Below are 21,515 nucleotides of genomic sequence, written 5' to 3'. Positions count from 1 at the left end.
GCTTAACTGATCATACCAGTGTTTTTCAACTGCCAATCTGGCAGAAATTTCCTGCCCAACTGTGAAAAACTAGGGCCCAATGGCTGGAAGAGGGCCCACACTGACTGGGGGGGGGGGGGGGTGTCACTGGCCGGGAGACTTATTTTTTAATTTAAATTTTTTTTAAGGGCATTCTTCTTTAAGAAGACAGCTCATCCGGTCGCACAGAGACAGCTGTGTGTGACCTGCTGTTTACATCATTGGCTTCTGCGTGCAAGGAATTTGAATTCCAGAAGATGTTTGAAATGCGGAATATGAATGGACAAGTGAGAGGTGTGTGTGTGTGTGTGTGAATTTTCTGAAGGATATGAAGTCTGAAACTCAAATGCCTGTCATTATGTAGTGAATTCTGTCCTCATGGATTAGCCACAATAAACCCCAATAAACACAGATTTTATGAGAAACAGACTAAAAATATGAGGCAAAAATCTGGACATTCTGCGAAAATCTGTACAGTTGAGAGACACCTCCCTCCCTCACATGGATACACACACACACACACACCTACCTACCTACTTCTTACATACTCACAAACCTATCTATCTACCACTTAAACACACACACACACACACACACACATATACATGCATACATAAGCATGGGGTGGGGAACTGTTTTGTTGTTTTCATGTGGTATTCAATGATGCCATTGTCAATTACTTTGAATCAACAAAACAGCAACTGATATCTTGCAGACTAATTGCCCTAAACACACACGTCCACACACACACATACAAAGTAAGTCAGTATATTTATCTTTTTATCCCCTCTGCCTGTTGGTCATGAACACTAGTGCAATGACCAGACCCATTTTTTATTTTCAGGGGGTCATTGTCAGGTGCAGGAGGCACTCACCCATACAACCATCTTTTTTTTGTATGTATCTCCCTATCTCCTCCCCTGGAGAGCTATGGCTGTCCTCACAGATGGGAAGGTATGTAGTGCTTTGAGTGTGTGCACATTTCTGCACAAACCACATGCAGAATACAATGTATGTGACATGGCAGGGAGAAGGAAAGAGCACTTCTGTCCTATTTCTGTATGAAAGGCACCTCTCCTCCAATGTGTCCACATCCCAGTGAATCAGTCTGCCTTCTTCTCCCCAAGATGGGTGAGCCAGTATTGGTCACTGACTCCTGTCTCCCCACCCCCAGATCCACCAGTGCCCAAGTCACTAAATCAACTCGGCTACACCAAGGACCCAAGCCAATGTGCCAAGTAAAGGTCTGTGAAGGACCAGTTCACCTTTCCTATTAATAAACAAATAGTTTTCTGCTGCCTGCTAATGAATCCCATTTTTTCAAAGGGCAGTAATTTCTGGAATAGAATGTATTCTGTTGTTTATATTACAAAATGCAGCATGGTCCTGGTTTCCTCATATCTAACTATCTATATATACATATATATATATATCTATATATATATATATATATATATATATATATATGGGTCTAGGACACATACTCGACTAGCATATGTCCGAATCACAAAACATCAAACACACATACAAGAAAGCGCTTAACATCGAAAAGCACTTCCGTGTATGTGTAGTTCAAAAAAATAAAATCTACATTTCTGCAGGGGGGCTTTGCCCCCCTGCACCCCCCACACCCCCCTACTTTATTATTCTCACTCCGAGATCACACTACAGTGGGGAAAAGGGAATTTTCCCTTACCCGCACTGTAGTCCAATCTACGAAACAGGCACACATACACAGAAGCGCTTGTTGATGTTAAGCGCTTTCGTGTATGTGTGTTCGATGTTTTGTGATTCAGACATATGCTAGTCGAGTATGTGTCCAGATCCCATATATATATATATATATATATATATATATATATATATATATATATATATATATATATATATATATATATATATATATATATATATATATATACATATATACATACACAGCAGAGAAATCATTTGGTAAACATATCTAGCACACAGGATACCATCTCCATTATCAAGGCTGCATATTTATTTATTTATTTTACATTTGTTTACTGGGATAGTCCGACTGGATACATGTCCATTTTCAGTGGAGGCCCGGGGAGAAAAGCTCCAATTAGACAAATTATAAAGATAGCATTTAAAAAATATAAAATATAAAAAAGTATAAAAACAACATTTACAACAAAGAATAAAAAAACAAGTGAGTATGAACAATGGTGCATGGTGTTCCCTAATAGGGATACACAATTCACATGGTCAGACACAATTAAAGGCAGGAGACATTAGATGGCATACAGAGCTTGGTGAAATAGTTACCTGTTTGATATTTAGAGATTCTCCTTGCAGTATTTAACTTAATCAGGATTGGTACATGGGCAGAGCCAGTGCATTCCCTTATGAGGGAAAAGGTAAAAGGACAGAATGAATGCTTCATCCAAGATCTGAACCTAGACCGCACTTAAATTATATTTTCCCTTCAAGGCATTGTCAATAAAGCAGCTAGAAAGCTATGATTCCCATAATGACAAGTTCTTTGATTGCTAATTTTAGAACATGGATTTTTTGGCGGGTTCACAAGACTTCATACAAATATGCAACATCAACTGACAGCATAAACAAATTACTGGCTTAGCCAACTTTTCAGCTCAAGTTGCTTGGAACAGATTTCATATAGCAACAAGGAAACTGTGACTCTGAAGGTGATATTTCTTTTTCTCAAAAGCTTATGCAAAAGCTTCTCTGTGTAAAGCACATAAACATACAGATTCAGTGTAAACAAAGAACCCATTGCAAACAACTGAAGTCCCTGACATTTTTACATTGCATGCAACACCTACAGTAACAAAAAAGTAAGTTATATTATATTAGAATATGTATTTGAGAAAGTGTAGGATACGTCTGATAGTTTCTGATTTAGTGCTATTCTGTGCTGCCTGGGCTCACTTCCTAGATAAACCTTTGAATGTCTGTCAGTATGTACTAAATATACATGTACACTGACACATTGTGAAAGGCTGTATAAAATACAAACATACACACACACACACACACACACACACACACACACACACACACACACACACACACACACACACACACACGTACCCAGATATTAAGTAATTCAGGAATTTCAGTTTTGCTGTACATTGCAGATCAGACAACAGCATCCTATAACATTTTACACTCCATATGCACTTGTACCTTTTTTACATATCTTAGGCAGTGTGCCCCCTTCCTGCCATTCTGTCTGTCTGTCTTTCACTACCCCTCCTTCTCCCCTCCTTACGCATATCTCATTGTTCTCTATATGCTGTTTTCCGTATTTTCATTATTAACACAGTTCCCTAAATATTAAATCATTGTCATATAGGCTATATCTATTTTTAACCAATATTTTCACATTATGTCTAATTCAGTATAGTTATTTTAACTGTAGATGTTTGTGTATTATTTTTGAAGATTGTAAAGTTATTTTTCTTAAAATGTTTTTGTAATAAGTTGGAGCTTTTCTCCCTGAAAATGGGCTCCTACCTAGTCTGACATTCACAGTAATCAAATACCAATAAATAAATAAATATGAATGTACATTGTACTGCTTTTACATAACTTTTATTGGAATTTAAATGCTCAGACTTCACTATTTTGTTTTATTATCGGTTATGTTTTGTTTTTGTATCAGTACCTCTGGTCTGGGACTTGAATTGGGATCAGTGCTCTACTCTGGTTAATGAATGAATGAATAAATAAATACATACATACATACATAAACAATTAAATAAAATGATTGAAAACTGATCCTTAGGAAAAAAAAGAACAGAAAAGAAAAAAAACTTTCCCCCTCGGAAGTGGTCAGCCTAGCTGGCTATAAATCTCAGGCTCAAAAAGAAATTCCCACTTACTCTTGGGCAACATCAAAAATCAAATTAGAAAGTATTAAAATGAAACTGTCAATGACACTGCAAAGCATTTTCTATAAAATGAGGTGTGGAAACCATGTGCGTTTATCGCCCTTTGAGGTTTAAATTAATGAATAAATCATGCTGCATTGTTGAGTCAGTCAGATGAAGAGGAACCTGTTTTTTTTGTTTTATGCAGACAGCTGGATGGATACAGTGGGCCTCATGAGTCAGACCCTGTCATGGGCTGCACCTCTCCACAAATCAGTGCTATTAATAACATTTATTAGTGGACCCTGTTGTGCCTTGTTATTACAGTGTGGCTACTGAACTGACTAGTGTCCCATTTCTGTTGTAAGGAGATGGATAATCTGCTACCCGTTCTCACACTCTGTGGACACAGACAAGTATTTCTTCCAAAACTTTGGAGGCTTGGTATGCCACTCTGTGTATTACTTCTGAGCCACATGGTTCAGTTTATCAACTACTTTGTAACACCAGTTCCTGGTCCTTCATATTCAAGGTTTAAACTTGGGAGGAGGTGGCCACATAGGAAAGAGATGAAAAAAAGTAACCAGTGAACAAACAAAGCAGCTCTAACATGAGAAATTTTAAAAACAATTTCAGCTCAAAACAAAGCAGTAGGTTAAAGGAATGTTGTGTTGTTGTTGGGTCTTTCGGCTTCTCCCGGTTAGGGTCACCACAGCGGAACACCGGTCCGCTAATGATTGGTAGTTGATTTTTATGAGCTGAGTTACCAGCCCTGACGCACAACATTCAACAAAGGTACGCCCATTCATGCATGTCTCCACGCAGAAGACGCTCTAGCTGAGAATCGAACCGGACAGCGTCTTACTATGAGGCGACTGAGTACAATATTTCAGCGTATCTCCCATGTTCTTAGACTTCTTTCTTTACTCATGTATGAGATTCAATCAGTAGATACTAGCTTGCCACTAACACACACTCTAACACAATGCTGTAATCTTAGTTCAACACAATTGCAGAAAATGAAGCTATGGCAGCACCTTGGTTGAGGCATTCAAATGACATACCCAAAATGATGCTATTATATAAAAGTTCAAATTTCACTTACTGTACTAAAACAAACAATTTGCTATATAACCATAAAGTAATTATATTGTTAAACTCTTGGTTAATAAGCATAAGATGGTCAAAACTAAACATCAATAAAAAAAAAATAATGCCTGAGGAGAGAACTTATTTTTCCATGTGGAAAACCCCCAACAGTGTCATGCAGGATCTCTATTACTGTGAACAATGGAGCAGGCAAAGGACGGAATGATAAATCTGAGAGAAAGGAATGGACAGAGAGAGGTAGGAGACCTGTGGAAAAAGCCAAATGGAAGTAAAAAAAAAACTTAGACACGTGTAGGGGAGAGGTTTAAACATGCTACTCAGCTGTGTCCTCTGGCTTGCAGCACAGGCACAAATATCTGTGTCTGCAAGTACTACATATGCATATATGTATGTGAGGAGGGTCTACTTGGATGGAAAACAAGAGCACATGCTCAGATCTCAAACTCCCAGCTTTGCTGCAAAGGCAGTGTGTAGAGCTTATGGGGTTGGCCACTTTGGACCAATGAAAGGAGCTTTGGACTCAGGAATGGTTGCATATGGCTTGCAGACAGTGTGTGTACCATCATCTATCTGTTCATAACAGTGCACAAAGTCCTGATCTAAGAAACTAAAGTATGATATTCAGATAATTATTAGGTACACAGTGTTGGAAAACTATGTTCAGCTAAAGACAGAGGAGTGCAACAAACATAGAAGACATGCTACAGAAGTGCAGTCACTACAGTCTGATTAGTTAAACGTTCTGGTAGAAAAACTGTTTTCAGTGGGTCGGCATGCTAATGCATGAAAGGATTTAGACCAATTCATCTTCAGAGAGACCCTTCTATTCTATGATACAGAATTTAAAAAATCAGGTTAGCCCACTGGACACAAGTCCCTTTTCGGACCTGAGAGCAATGTCTGGTTAAGTGACCTGCTCAAAGTCACACAGTAAACAAAAGGAGAACATGAGACTAAAACCCAAGACTACTGGAGGGTCTGAGTTTAGTACCACATATTTTTAAGCCATTGAAATAATTTTTATTTCTTTATCCTTTGTTGAGCAGGTTAGTCCCACTAGGCTAGTAGCCTATTTTGGGGAGACCCAAGGTGGTATTTATACTGCTACGGAAACCTTCCCTATCCTTTTCAACAGGTGCTGTGGGATCTTTTACATTAACCTGAACGACCACCAACTTAGGCAGATGGGACCTTAGTCTGATATCTCATCTGAAGGACAGCACAGTTAGGAGTGCAGCACCCCCTTACTCTGCACTACAGTGTCAGCAGTCCATCCACCTGGTGTGGAAGTAGACCCCACAGCCTTTGGCACCAAAGGTGAGTGTGCTATCTGTTACATCACTGACACTAAAATAATTAAAGCATGTGACTTTAAACCAGTGAAGGGTTACCCCATTAAAATATTCAATCACATGACTGTTAACTAATAAAACAAACAAACAAAACAAAATGACTAGAAGAGTGACATTTTTTAAAAGGACACCATGTTTCCATAACGTGAGATAACGTTTGTTCAGGTGGGGGTACGGATTCATATACCCTCACCTGTGACACAGACAGGTACCATTTATCTGGTATATATTGTAAATAATGGCAAACATTCCATACATTTCCTCCCTTGAATTTAAATTCACTGTGATAGTATTTTAGTCTTCTTTACCTTTGAATTTGTATTTAACAAATCATTACCCCCCATGTAATGTAAATGTCTGTTTGGATGTTTGTTCATATTGTTTGTCGGTGGCTTGGATTGTAGTTGAAAAGGGCCTCTGAACTAGCCTCCCTAACTAGTTAACAAATAAATAAATAAATGAAATACCTTTGTGGTGTTTTACACCTCTCATCAGCCACAGTCCACAAAAGTAAAATATGAGTCAATCAATGTTCATTATGAGGGATACATGTAAACAGCCAACTTTTTCTGCATGCATGAAAAAATATTTTTAATAATCACTGAGATTTCATAACATTCTTTTGTTTCACATACTTTATACTGGTTTAACTTGTCCATCTAATATTTTGCTGTCACCCAAGACAATTTTAGTTGTTTGTTGCATAAATAATTTATCAAAAAATATTTTAAGCCATTCCCTGGATGGAATTTTCAAACATCTGGTCATTATTTACACGAGCGTCCCATTTTGAGTGAGTTCAGCTTTGGAAGATTTGTAATTAAGAACTAATTTTGTTAATTTCTCTCCACTAGATAGCTGAAGAATATTTCACAATCATGAAAAAATGTTGATATTCTCGCCAAATGCAGTTGGGGTCACATATGATGGAGGTGGATAATTTCTGGATACATTGTGAACATTTTCAGAAAAGCTGGGTTTGAACAGTTAATTATTGCATAGGACCCCACAACAGAACTATATAACTCATTTTTCCTGTTCTATTTCATCATATACTAACAATGTATAGTGAGTGCAACTAGGCTTAAAAAGAAGGAATAGAAGGATTGATGCATTAAAGGGGACTCTCACTGCCCAGACTGTAAATAATGGTTCCAAATTAATTTGTAGGTCGTCATGCAAGTTCCGGACCCTTGCTGACTGAAGTAACAGTGGTGACTTCCAGCTCTGACATGACTGATAAACTGGTTTGGCTCTTGAGAGAATAAGGTGAATGGTATAACTCTGAAGTAAGTTACTTAACCAGACCAAACCTAGGTCAGTTTGTGAAAATAAGCACCAGTTACTAACAGGTCCTAAATGGTTAACCTTCTCAGACCTTTGAAATGTAACCCTGTGCACATATGACAACAGGCTGGAGCTCTTAATTCTTATACCCTGTTACTGTGCAAATTGTACACAGCATGCACCTGAGAAAACATGCAATGAGTACAGAAGGGAGTTAGCCCTCACTTCTGCAAGCACCTACTTCCTCCTATCTGTAAACCTTTTCTTAGTGTGGTGTTCACTTTTGCCATGGCTTCTGATCGATCTCCAATGAAAGTGTCACTGCCAAAGCAAATCAGCAGGTGAAGACTGTTTACCCCCCACCCCACACCAACTATCCACCCTATGACCAGTGGTCAAGTGTCTATTTGAGTCTCTGTCACCAAGTGACAGTGGCAGGTACACTGACAGCCCCCCACCATCAAGTCAGCTAAAACTGGCTAAGTGAGTAAAGACACAGCTTAGTTTCCAGTTGCCAAATCTCAGTAGTTAGATAATTATGCTTTTACGATGTCTAAGACGTGAACATCTGCATCACTGGAAACATGGGAATGACAAAGAGTTCTGTGGCTTGCACATAAAATGACCGTGGAGGAAAAGGGTTTGCAAGCAACACCCAGCATACAGAAGTATGGAGAGTCGTGTAAGGAGTGTGGCATTATGGGAGGGTTCCTTGTGTTCTGTTTAACTTCATGCAAGTCCTGCCATGGTTAAACCAATAACTGGCTGGAATTACAGCAGAATGGAAAGGTTTCATATCTGTGCAGTACACAGGGCTGGCCACACTTCAGTGACATATTACTAGATAGTTCTCCATGGGACTCTTTGTGCCAAAAATGAATTAGCAACAATCTGACATGACTGAGAAAGTACTCCAAGCTTTAAAAAAGAAAAGATCCAGATGACCAAATTTGGCAAGCAATGGGTCCAGAAAGTGTAAAAGACTCGTGCTGGCCTGGCAAAAAGTGAAACAAGTTAGCATTATCAAAGCCAACAGAGGGAAATAATAAAGACCTGCTGTGAGTACATTATACATACATAAAGTGCTCGTGGTGGGGGATGAGGGCCAACATTTTCCTCAGTGTGCATGCCAAAAAGTATAGATTTGGAAATAAGTTAGAACATTAAAAAGGAAAATGCAAAGTGTAGCTTAGAAGTGTACATAACTTGCTCAGTTCCCGCTAGGCTGAGTTGTCTTTTTTGGTGCAGGAAACCAGTCCCGTAATGGAGCTAAAGCTGATAGAAAGAGACTGCTGCAAAGTGCATTTAGACTTTGTGCCTATGAGATGTTTTATAGAGCACATACTCCATCAAGTATTTTATCAATTTATTTTATTTTCATTAAATGAATCATTTGCATTCTGGATTCCCATGTGAACAGTGAATGCAATCAGAAGTCCTGTTCTTTAATTTGTTACTAAATTGTGCCTTTACCCTCCCACTCCTATCCCAGCAAATTTAAACAATATATCTCCTTTCAAGTTAGCAAAGAAATGCTACTCTACTCATGATCAACATAAAGTAGCATTTCTATTTCGTAGATTATAGTTCTCTCTCCACAGGGCCTCTCATTTTTCTGAGGAGTGCCCAGAGCAGTGGTTTGTGTTTTATGCACTTTGTTTCTGAAAGGCTGCGGTTTTGTAGTTTCATGGACTGGGTGAAGCATTAATGTCCTCTCTGACTAAGATATGCGCATCAATCTTTTCCATTTTCATCAGAAAATGCTTTTCTTAGCAGCCGTAGTCAAATGTTCCTTTGTTTCAGTCATGTGATCAGTCATCTCATCCAAAGGACGGAGCACTTAGGAGTGCAGTACTCACTTAGGCTATACTGTAGTCTCAGCTTTTGGGAAAAAAAATAATCCAAACACCTGATGTAGAAACAGAGCCAACAGCCTTGAGATTTTTTCCAGCACTAAAAATAAGTGTGCTATCTGTTGATGAGTGTATTACCTGTTGATGAGTGTATTATCTGTTGATGAGTGTGTTACCTGTTGATGGGTGTGCTACTTGTTGATGAGTGTGTTACCTGTTGATGAGTGTGCTACCTGTAGATGAGTGTGCTACCTGTTAATGAGTGTGTTACCTGTTGATGAGTGTGCTGCCTATAGATGAGTGTGCTACCTATAGATGAGTGTGCTACCTGTTGATGAGTGTGCTACCTGTTGATGAGTGTGTTACCTGTTGATGGGTGTGCTACTTGTTGATGAGTGTGTTACCTGTTGATGATTGTGCTACCTGTAGATGAGTATGCTACCTGTTGATGAGTGTGTTACCTGTTGATGAGTGTGCTACCTATACATGAGTGTGCTACCTGTTGATGAGTGTGCTACCTGTTGATGAGTGTGTTACCTGTTGATGGGTGTGCTACCTATAGATGAGTGTGCTACCTGTTAATGAGTGTGCTACCTGCTGATGAGTGTGTTACCTGTTGATGGGTGTGCTACCTATAGATGAGTGTGCTACCTGTAGATGAGTGTGCTACCTGTTGATGAGTGTGCTACCTGTTGATGATTGTGCTACCTGTTGATGAGTGTGGTACCTGTTGATGAGTGTGTTACCTGTTGATGGGTGTACTGCTTATTGATGAGTGTGTTACCTATAGATGAGTGTGCTACCTGTTGATGAGTGTGCTACCTGTCGATGAGTGTTTTACCTGTTGATGAGTGTACTACTGCTACCTGTTGATGAGTGTTTTACCTGTTGATGAGTGTACTACCTGTTGATGAGTGTGTTACCTGTTGATGAGTGTGTTACCCATTTTTGATTGTGCTACCTGTTGATGAGTGTGCTACCTGTTGAATGAAAATACCCAAGTTTACTGAAGCAAAGTGCTTTTTACCAGATGAGTACCACAGAGCTTAGAAGATCACCACAGTGATTAGTTGCAGGGCCAGTCCTTAATAAAAGTGACATCAAAGTTGATCTGGGAGACCAATATAACTCCGCTGAAGACAGATAAATTTATCAAAAAGGTCAGACAACAAGATGAATAGTGGATGAACAAAAAATTGCCCTGATAAGCTATTCGGTCTAAAACTTGGTGGCTTATATAATGCAAAAAATATGATACACCTGGAAAGTAGTAACCCAGGAAAAGGGCATAGAACCTGTAAGGAAGTAGAAAAAATAGAATGGGATCTGGAGGCAGTCTAAGCTGATGATCTAAAAGTAATCAAGCAGTGTAAGGAATTAGCAAGAAAATCGTCTCACCCAATGTAACGTACACAAAGTAACAGCATCAATTAAAAAATAATTGTTACTCTCATTTATAAACATTTGAAAGGTTTTCAGGAAACCTATCTTTGCTGGGTCTTGAGATGTGATCGAGATTATTCACTAGAGTTAAAAAAAACACTAAAACACTATGTGGTCTTAAGGAAAAAACATAAAAAGAAAGACTGCAAGAGCTTGCAATGTGTTATCTTGGAGCAAGAAGGAAAAGAAAGCTCTAGAAGAAACGTTTACTTATTTGCATTTAGAAAAGGTCCTGTTGGTCAAAGCCTAACGACATTAGAAACCAGGGGAAAAGTTGCAGTAAAATAAACTGAAATGGAAAAAGGACATGAAAGTTCTAAGTATGATGAAATGCCAACAGTCCAGGTTACATGATGTATGATATTCACATTCAGCACGGGCTACATGTAACACAGCACAAAAAGGTACACAAAAAACAATACACACATTACAAAGTAGTAATGTATGTAATGTGGTTTCAGTGCATTTTATTAAATGTTTTTCAACTCACAAAAATATTGAATCAGAAAACATTGATTGCATTCGGAAAGGAAATGGTTTTTGCCAGAAGCCATGTTAAAACCTGTTTGGGAATTGTGCAATTTGATGTTTTTCCATTCAATATTTCATTTTTTGAACAAACAATATGTGATGTTTGTGAACATGTATGTGTAACTATATATATATATATGTACACACACACACACACACGCGCACGCACGCACGCACGCACACATGCATGCACGCATACAAGTTTTCATTTAAAAAATGGAAAATAAGGAAAAGTGCAGGAAAGAGAAGGATTGCAAATTTGAAAAAAAAATAACAGAAAAGCAGTAAAGGCAGTAAGAAGGCAGTAAGAAAGGAAAACAAAATGATGGGGAACTACAATGGAGGAAGGGAAGGAGCAGAGGTGAGTAAGGGGGCAGAGTTTACACTTGATTTATCAGCTGGGATTATTAAGTAGTTAATGATTAGAAGGAGAGAATGTGGAATTAGAAGTCCTTTGTTCAGGTCACACCATAATTGCAAGTCCATTTAGAGACTAAGTGATTCCCAAGGGCTCTGTTAAACACAGTTTTGCTGGGTTATAGCTTCCAACAGCATGAAAAAGGATTTGCTAAATCTATTAGGCTGATCAAACTCAGATTACACTGGAGTTGGCAGATATAGTATCATTTCAGTATAGTGGAAAGACACAGGGATCTTGGGGAGAAGAATTATTTATGAGCAAATCTCAGCTGCAGTAAATCACAGTATTATGTTACTTTGAATGTACTTAATGACCAAAGGAGACAATAAGCCTAGCTATTTTGTCCCTTTTAAGTGCCTTGACATTATAAGTAAATTCTGACCAGTGAGTAACATGGGGATCTGCAAAAAAATGTGTCTTCTGTCCCTCAAGAGAGACAGAAGATTTTTTCACACAAAGGTTGGTGAATGATTGGAAAAACTTTCCTAAACAGAGGAAGGAGTGAAAATAGAAATGGTTTTTAAAATACACAGGAAAGACATAAGGTATTTCTTAAAAGTTGTTGGTTAACAGGCCCGACACCTTTTTCAGTTGATAAAATTCAAACTAGAAGAGATAAGCAGTTGTTGTCTGTGTTTTGTGTTTCATCCCAATTAATGTGGTACATTTATCAGGTGTAACATATTCTCTTCTGTTTTACTGGTTAACCCAGTCACTAAGCTGAAGAAGAAGAAGAAACCACTCTAATCTCCTTGTAACAAATTTACATGAAAGTATCAGTATGCAAACTTAAACGCGGGTGTTCACAGATTAAGCTGTGTTATCACCCAAAGATACACATCCCTGTACCTCCCAGCTACTTATCATTCAGTGCAGCCAAACACACCCCTGCAGCAACTTAGTAATAAGGCATTCCCATGGGTCATACTAATGTGCTGTCTAATCAGTTCCAGTGACATCATATAGTACAAAATGCAGCTGAATGCTTTACTGCCCTAGGGTCTTTTAAAACTTAATGATAAATAGCCCATGGGAGCACTTTATTTATGACTTGGTTCAGACTTTAAACTTTAATCTAATGACTTGCTCTATTTAGTTAAACACTGTGTCATACTGTATTTGTTTAGTCAACTTATTTTTTTTTAAGTTACTTGCAGTTTTCTCCCTTGTGAAATAATTATTTTGCCAAAAATGTATTTTGTAAGTATAACAATAAACAAACAGGGCAATATTATTCATTCCTAAATTTTCACTTCCAGTATGTAAAGTCATATCCATAGCCCACAATTTAAGAGGTGTCTTTTATTATGTATTTACTTACTTATTGTTACCCTGTTATGACACGGTGCTTTTGAACTGTTTGAGAATAAAACCTCCTGCTTCATTTATGTCACAATCTCACAGAAAGTTGAAATTGTTTATAGTCAGATTAATATACATTTGACACATGTTCCAAGCATAGATGACATTTGGACTGTTCATGTTTTAAAATCAGTAAACCTGTGATTAGGCTGCAAATCTAGGGTAGGTGAGAAAGGACAGGATGTGTATCAGGTGGTCACAATGTGTATAGTCAGAGTAATATGGCAATGCACAAGGCCAAGGGCTGAGTGCATGCAGCCCCTATGGTCCCTGCATATGCCTTATGGGTATCTTGCTGCTTTTCTTAAATGGGTAAAGGTGTCAGTAGCCAAATTAATTCTAACAAATTGTTATTTGCTACGGTGAATTCTTAGCCTAAACCCCAAAATCTAATACTGTTAATCTCAATCAAATGATTCATTTGAAAAATCTGTCCCAGCTGCTTAGAGTAACAGCAGGTCTTTAGGTTGTACTCAGCCCTTTTCAAGAATTTTTATCTAGTTATTTATTTATTTATAACACTGGATGTATTAAAGTTGAACTAATTTCCACTCATATACCAGAAATGTCTAATTCACACATAACACATACTTACGCTGTTATGATATTATTTGTTGTTTTATGTTTATTATATAAGAAGGTCATAGTTGAAACTGGGCCCTTAAGTCCAGTCAACCTACTTTAAAAAAATAAACTAAAATAAGAAATTCTTGTTGAAAAATGAATTGCCCACTTGAGTATTCTTTATTTTGGTCCTGCTACAGGTGCTCACTTGTTAGTAGCACACAACATACCTGCTCGTTGCTACCTGCTTAAAACAGAAAGTGCTTAAACTCCCACCAGCCTGATGCTCCATTTTTCCATAGCCCTTGAAGCACATGACCCAATAATGTTATACACTTACTTATTTATTTATACATACTCTTTCCACTGTATAGTTCTACTGTTGTTTATTTATTTTCTATGCTTACCCAAAGTATGGTCCTACTGATATTTACTTTTTAGTGCTTACTTCATGGTACAAGCCTAGGCTCTTGCATTCATGGGTAGTTACTAGTCATGTGATCCGGGAGACCACTGTGGAGCCTAACCATATTTACCCATCTGCTTCAGAGCACTGTATTGTTATGTGTCTTGCTCAGATTTGCACAATAGGCAAGTGAAGGCTGAAGAAATCAAACTTTGGACTTCAGGAAGGAGCTTGTTAACAGTTCATGGATTTAATCCTCCTCTCTGCCTGCCACAGGTCTTATTTATTTAATTACATAGGTATATATTTATGGGTTCCTATCGCGAAATCAAACGGTGAGAACGCAGTATACCGGAAGGCCGAACTTGACAGTTCGAAAGTTGAGAATGTCGAAGCCGCGGAAACCCAAATTCTTTCCCAGGGAAAGAATGCGGGGTTGGCCATTTCTGCAGCTTCAGCATTTTCGGACCGGGTCAAGGTAAGTGCACGACTGGGTAGTGACAGACTTTAGGGTTAGTGTGCGGGTCAGGTAAATGTGTGATAGTGACAGACTTTAGGGTTAGGGTGCAGGTCAGGTAAGTGTGCGGTAGTGACGGACTTTAGGGTTAGGGCACAGGTCAGGTAAGTGTGTGGTAGTGACAGACTTTAGGGTTAAGGCTGGGTTAAGGATAGTGCATAGATAGTGGTGTATGTTAGGTTTAATGTAGGTTTTGAAGGTGTTTGGTGTGATTGTGTTATGTGTGTGTTTTTCGGAACAGCAATTTTTTTCCCTGAGAAAAAAATTTGCTGTTTTGAAGTTTTGATGTTATCCAAATTCGATCTTCCAAGTTTGAACTTATGGTGTTCGACATTTTGGAAGTTCGATTTCGTGATATAGACCCATATTTATGCATAACTCCACAGTATGGTTAGCGTCTTATTATTTACTTATGTATGCTTACATCATGATATAAGTATATTGTTACGTAGTCCATGGTACAGTCCTTTACTTATTTATTCATTAATTCATACATATATATATATATATATATATATATATATATATATATATATATATATATATATATATATTTAAACACAAACACACACACACACACATATATACACATATGCATAAATACGTGAATACTCCACAGTCCATCCCTATTATTCATTTATTATTTATTTATAATAATAATAAATACGGGCATACTCCACAGTCCATCCCTATTATTCATTTATTATTTATTTATAATAATAATAAATACGGGCATACTCTACAGTCCATCCCTATTATTCATTTATTATTTATTTATAATAATAATAAATACGGGCATACTCCACAGTCCATCCCTATTATTCATTTATTCTTTATTTATAATAATAATAAATACGGGCATACTCCACAGTCCATCCCTATTATTCATTTATTCTTTATTTATAATAATAATAAATACGGGCATACTCCACAGTCCATCCCTATTATTCATTTATTCTTTATTTATAATAATAATAAATACGGGCATACTCCACAGTCCATCCCTATTATTCATTTATTCTTTATTTATAATAATAATAAATACGGGCATACTCCGCAGTCCATCCCTATTATTCATTTATTCTTTATTTATAATAATAATAAATACGGGCATACTCCGCAGTCCATCCCTATTATTCATTTATTCTTTATTTATAATAATAATAAATACGGGCATACTCTACAGTCCATCCCTATTATTCATTTATTCTTTATTTATAATAATAATAAATACGGGCATACTCCACAGTCCATCCCTATTATTCATTTATTCTTTATTTATAATAATAATAAATACGGGCATACTCCACAGTCCATCCCTATTATTCATTTATTATTTATTTATAATAATAATAAATACGGGCATACTCCACAGTCCATCCCTATTATTCATTTATTATTTATTTATAATAATAATAAATACGGGCATACTCCACAGTCCATCCCTATTATTCATTTATTCTTTATTTATAATAATAATAAATACGGGCATACTCCACAGTCCATCCCTATTATTCATTTATTCTTTATTTATAATAATAATAAATACGGGCATACTCCGCAGTCCATCCCTATTATTCATTTATTCTTTATTTATAATAATAATAAATACGGGCATACTCCGCAGTCCATCCCTATTATTCATTTATTCTTTATTTATAATAATAATAAATACGGGCATACTCCACAGTCCATCCCTATTATTCATTTATTCTTTATTTATAATAATAATAAATACGGGCATACTCTACAGTCCATCCCTATTATTCATTTATTCTTTATTTATAATAATAATAAATACGGGCATACTCCGCAGTCCATCCCTATTATTCATTTATTCTTTATTTATAATAATAATAAATACGGGCATACTCCGCAGTCCATCCCTATTATTCATTTATTCTTTATTTATAATAATAATAAATACGGGCATACTCCGCAGTCCATCCCTATTATTCATTTATTCTTTATTTATAATAATAATAAATACGGGCATACTCCACCGTCCATCCCTATTATTCATTTATTCTTTATTTATAATAATAATAAATACGGGCATACTCCACCGTCCATCCCTATTATTCATTTATTCTTTATTTATAATAATAATAAATACGGGCATACTCCACAGTCCATCCCTATTATTCATTTATTCTTTATTTATAATAATAATAAATACGGGCATACTCCACAGTCCATCCCTATTATTCATTTATTCTTTATTTATAATAATAATAAATACGGGCATACTCCACAGTCCATCCCTATTATTCATTTATTCTTTATTTATAATAATAATAAATACGGGCATACTCCACAATCCATCCCTATTATTCATTTATTCTTTATTTATAATAATAATAATAAATACGGGCATACTCCACAGTCCATCCCTATTATTCATTTATTCTTTATTTATAATAATAATAATAAATACGGGCATACTCCACAGTCCATCCCTATTATTCATTTATTCTTTATTTATAATAATAATAATAAATACGGGCATACTCCACAGTCCATCCCTATTATTCATTTATTCTTTATTTATAATAATAATAATAAATACGGGCATACTCCACAGTCCATCCCTATTATTCATTTATTCTTTATTTATAATAATAATAATAAATACGGGCATACTCCACAGTCCATCCCTATTATTCATTTATTCTTTATTTATAATAATAATAAATACGGGCATACTCCACAGTCCATCCCTATTATTCATTTATTCTTTATTTATAATAATAATAAATACGGGCATACTCCACAGTCCATCCCTATTATTTATTTATTCTTTATGTATAATAATAATAAATACGGGCATACTCCACAGTCCATCCCTATTATTCATTTATTCTTTATTTATAATAATAATAAATACGGGCATACTCCACAGTCCATCCCTATTATTCATTTATTCTTTATTTATAATAATAATAAATACGGGCATATTCCACAGTCCATCCCTATTATTCATTTATTCTTTATTTATAATAATAATAAATACGGGCATACTCCACAGTCCATCCCTATTATTCATTTATTCTTTATTTATAATAATAATAAATACGGGCATACTCCACAGTCCATCCCTATTATTCATTTATTATTTATTTATGATAATAATAAATACGGGCATACTCCACAGTCCATCCCTATTATTCATTTATTATTTATTTATAATAATAATAAATACGGACATACTCCACAGTCCATCCCTATTATTTATTTATTATTTATTTATTATTTATTTATAATAATAATAAATACGTGCATACTCCACAGTCCATCCCTATTATTTATTTATTATTTATTTATAATAATAATAAATACGTGCATACTCCACAGTCCATCCCTATTATTTATTTATTATTTATTTATAATAATAATAAATACGTGCATACTCCACAGTCCATCCCTATTATTCATTTATTTATTTATTTATGCCTATACTATGTTTTGGATTCTGGGTAGACTCAACAGCATTTTGTTGCTAACAGTCTCTAGCAGTGACCTAGGACCTCTGGTTTGTTTTAATCACATGTTATCACTGTGTGTGAGTGGAAGTCCTGGGTATCGACCTTGAGTATGTGAGACATATTTTATTCAAATTCGATCTTCCAAGTTTGAACTTATGGTGTTCGACATTTTGGAAGTTCGATTTGGCCTGTAGGGAAATCTGTTTTTATAAAGGCCTCCTGACCCCCGAAGTGTAATTCCCATAATGCTATGACCTGCTATTGAAAGCCATGTATGTACAAGATGGTAAGCGCCTCAAGTATTTCTCCGTGTCTGGGGTCACACCAACATTCTTCCAGTATACCTGTGTAGAAACAGGGGTCTTCAGACCCAGTGCTGTCCCTTACCTTTTATGCATAGTAAAAGGGGAAGTATATGATGTCCCTTTTCCCACACTGTACCTGTACCTGTGGATAACTGGAGGGCAACTGTCCACATTGTTTGTAGTCCCTCGGGTCTCTGTCATAAGACTATAAGATTAAACTGCTATAATATCAGATGGCAGTATATCAAAGCACTGAACTTCAAACGCACTTTGCCGGTAATTCTTGGGATTGGCTTTTACCTTTCTGCAATTTGGAGCAATCTTGGAGTTGGTATACATATAAAAATGCAGGGGGAGATGTGGAGGGTGTATGGGGGCTCCCCCCCAAAAAAAACACAGTTGTTTGTATTACCAGCTTTCTGCTGCAAAGCCACTTTAATATTTCATATTTCAGTGTACTGCTATTCAATCTTATGGCAGTTCGATCTTATGAAGTAAATGTCAGTTCTTCGCCTTTCCCCAGTATTAAATACAGCACAGTCAGGAGAAGCTTCATTTGTCTCTGTCCCATACATACCTGTCCCTGTGGATAAACAGAGGGCAACTGCCACAGAGTTGGCAGTCCCTCACCTTTCATCAGCATTAAATACAGCACAATCAGGAGCAGTTTCCTTTGTCTCTGTCCCAGACATACCTGTCCCTGTGGATAAACAGAGGGCAACTGCCATAGAGTTGGCAGTCCCGTACCTTTCATCAGCATTAAATACAACAGTGTCTGGAGCAGCTTCCTTTGTCTCTGTCCCACATATACCTGTCCCTGTGGATAAACAGAGGTAATCTGCCCACAGAGTTGGCAGTCCCTCACCTTTCATCAGTATTAAATACAACACTGTCTAGAGCAGCTTCCTTTGTCTCTATCCCACACATACCTGTCCCTGTGGATAAACATGGGGCATATGTCCACAGAGCTGGCAGTCCCTCATCTTTCATCATCATTAAATACAACAGTGTCTGGAGCAGTCTCCTTTGCCTCTCTTTCACACTATACATTTCCCTGTGGGCAAACTAAGGGCCTCAGTCCCCAGTGCTGTCAATCCTTCCCCTTTCACTGGTACTACAAATTTCACAATGTGGAGAAGCCTGTAGTTGCCCCATCCCATACTGTGCCCAGCCCTCTGGGTAATCATGGGGCTGTCAGTTTCTTACCTTCTGCCCATACCACAAACATCACACTGTGGGGAAGTTTGTTCTGCCCCTGCAATACACTGTACTATATGTATATATGTATATATATATATATATGTATGATGCTCTATACTGCCCCTGTGATACACTGCACTGCCCCTTTGATACTCTACACTGCCCCTGTGATACTCTATACTGCCTCATGACAAACTGTACTGTTCCTGTGATATTATACACTGCCCCTGTGATATATTGTACTGCCCTGTGATACACTGTACTGCCCCTTTGATGCTCTGCACTCCCTCTGTGATACACTATGCTTCCCCTAGGATATTCTGCACTGCCCCTGTGATGCACTGTACTGCCCCTGTGATACTCTATACTGCCTCTGATACACTGTATTGCCCTGTGATACACTGTACTGCCCCTGTGATACTCTACACTGACCCTGTGATACACTGTACTGTCCCTGGGATATTCTATACTGCCCCTGTGTTACTCTATACTGCCCTGTAATACACTTTACTGCTCCTGTGATATTCTACACAGTCCCTGTGATACACTGTACTGCCCATGTGAAACTCTACATTGCCCCTGTGATACTCTATACTGCCCCTTTTACAATGTACTGCCCCTGTGGGTACATAGGACTTTGGTCACTAGTTATGTCAGTTCCTTTCTTTTTACCAGCACTAAATTCATCACAATATGGAGAAGTCTACATTGCACCTGCCCCTTTGGGTAAACAAAACACTTTAATCCCAAATTCCAAAGAATCTCTTTAACGTTTACTAAAGAGGTCTCAGTGGAATGACAGACATGAATGTGTAGCCGTCCCATCTGTGCCACGCTTGCCTTTAAGCTGCCTTGGAAATGAAGCACCTGTTTTTCCTACAGTCCTGTTCTCCCTTGGGATAAATTCCTCTGTCTGTGCCCAAATATGATGTGCAAGCTTCTATGTCTCATTTCATATCCTAACATGCCCCCCCCCCCAAAATAAAATAGAATGGAATTTCATGTTGAAGGTAAAGAGCAATCTTTAGAACATGGGCAGAGGGGGGAACTGTGTGCAGGTGGGACTATTTACCTGGCTTTGTGGATGTTTAATGACATACTTGTATATGTCTTACCTGATTTATTACATTCCGGCAACTTCTGTTTATTGCATTCGTTTTCATTGACATAAAATTAATGCTGTATAGAAATAACAAAGTAACATAAGACGCAAGAAACAGAGTCAAAGGAAAGGTACAGAGCTGTTAGAAATGTAGCAGTACATTTTTCAGGGTTATAATTTATTTGCAGGAAAATGTAAAATGCTTCATTTTAACATATCACATGCTTCACTAAAACAGCTACTTTTTTTGTAGACCACTACAGCAGATCTCTCACCTCTCCCTATTTTGAAGGAACATTCCTATTTTTAGGCCTGATTTACCCCTATATATATTGTGCTAATTTTTGGAGGTATGTCCCTATTTTCAGGTTTCATTTACCCCTTCACACAATTTTCTGAATCCCTCTCATCACACATGGTTTTTGAGGCTGTCTAATGCTCAGAAAACACCAGTACATAACCAACATACCAGATGCAATAAGTTAAAGAAACACACACATCTTGCATCTCCTTTTTTCAGAAGCAAAACAAAAGACCTTTTTTGTGGTAGAATTTTGTAATACAGTTCATTTAAGTGTCTGCAGATTTTATAATGCCTCTTTGATAATACGTTTATATTTTCCCATCTTTTTTGTCACTTTATTTTTTAAACGTGTTTCTAAGTAGTATCCCACATTCATACTGGAAATGGGA

General features: G+C 37.1%; 1 protein-coding gene across 1 annotated transcript in view; it reads right to left on the bottom strand.

The window, feature by feature from the left end:
• Nucleotides 1-21,515, bottom strand: part of KREMEN2 (kringle containing transmembrane protein 2) — a 150,207-nt gene that overhangs the window by 82,882 nt on the left and 45,810 nt on the right. The gene's annotated exons all lie outside the window — the stretch shown is intronic.

This window comes from Protopterus annectens, chromosome 5.part0 (assembly GCF_019279795.1).
Source record: "Protopterus annectens isolate FY-2018-M chromosome 5.part0, PAN1.0, whole genome shotgun sequence".
Taxonomy (NCBI): domain Eukaryota; kingdom Metazoa; phylum Chordata; order Ceratodontiformes; family Protopteridae; genus Protopterus; species Protopterus annectens.
The sequence above is the reverse complement of the archived record's forward strand: the minus strand, read 5'-3'. Positions and strand labels throughout refer to the sequence as shown.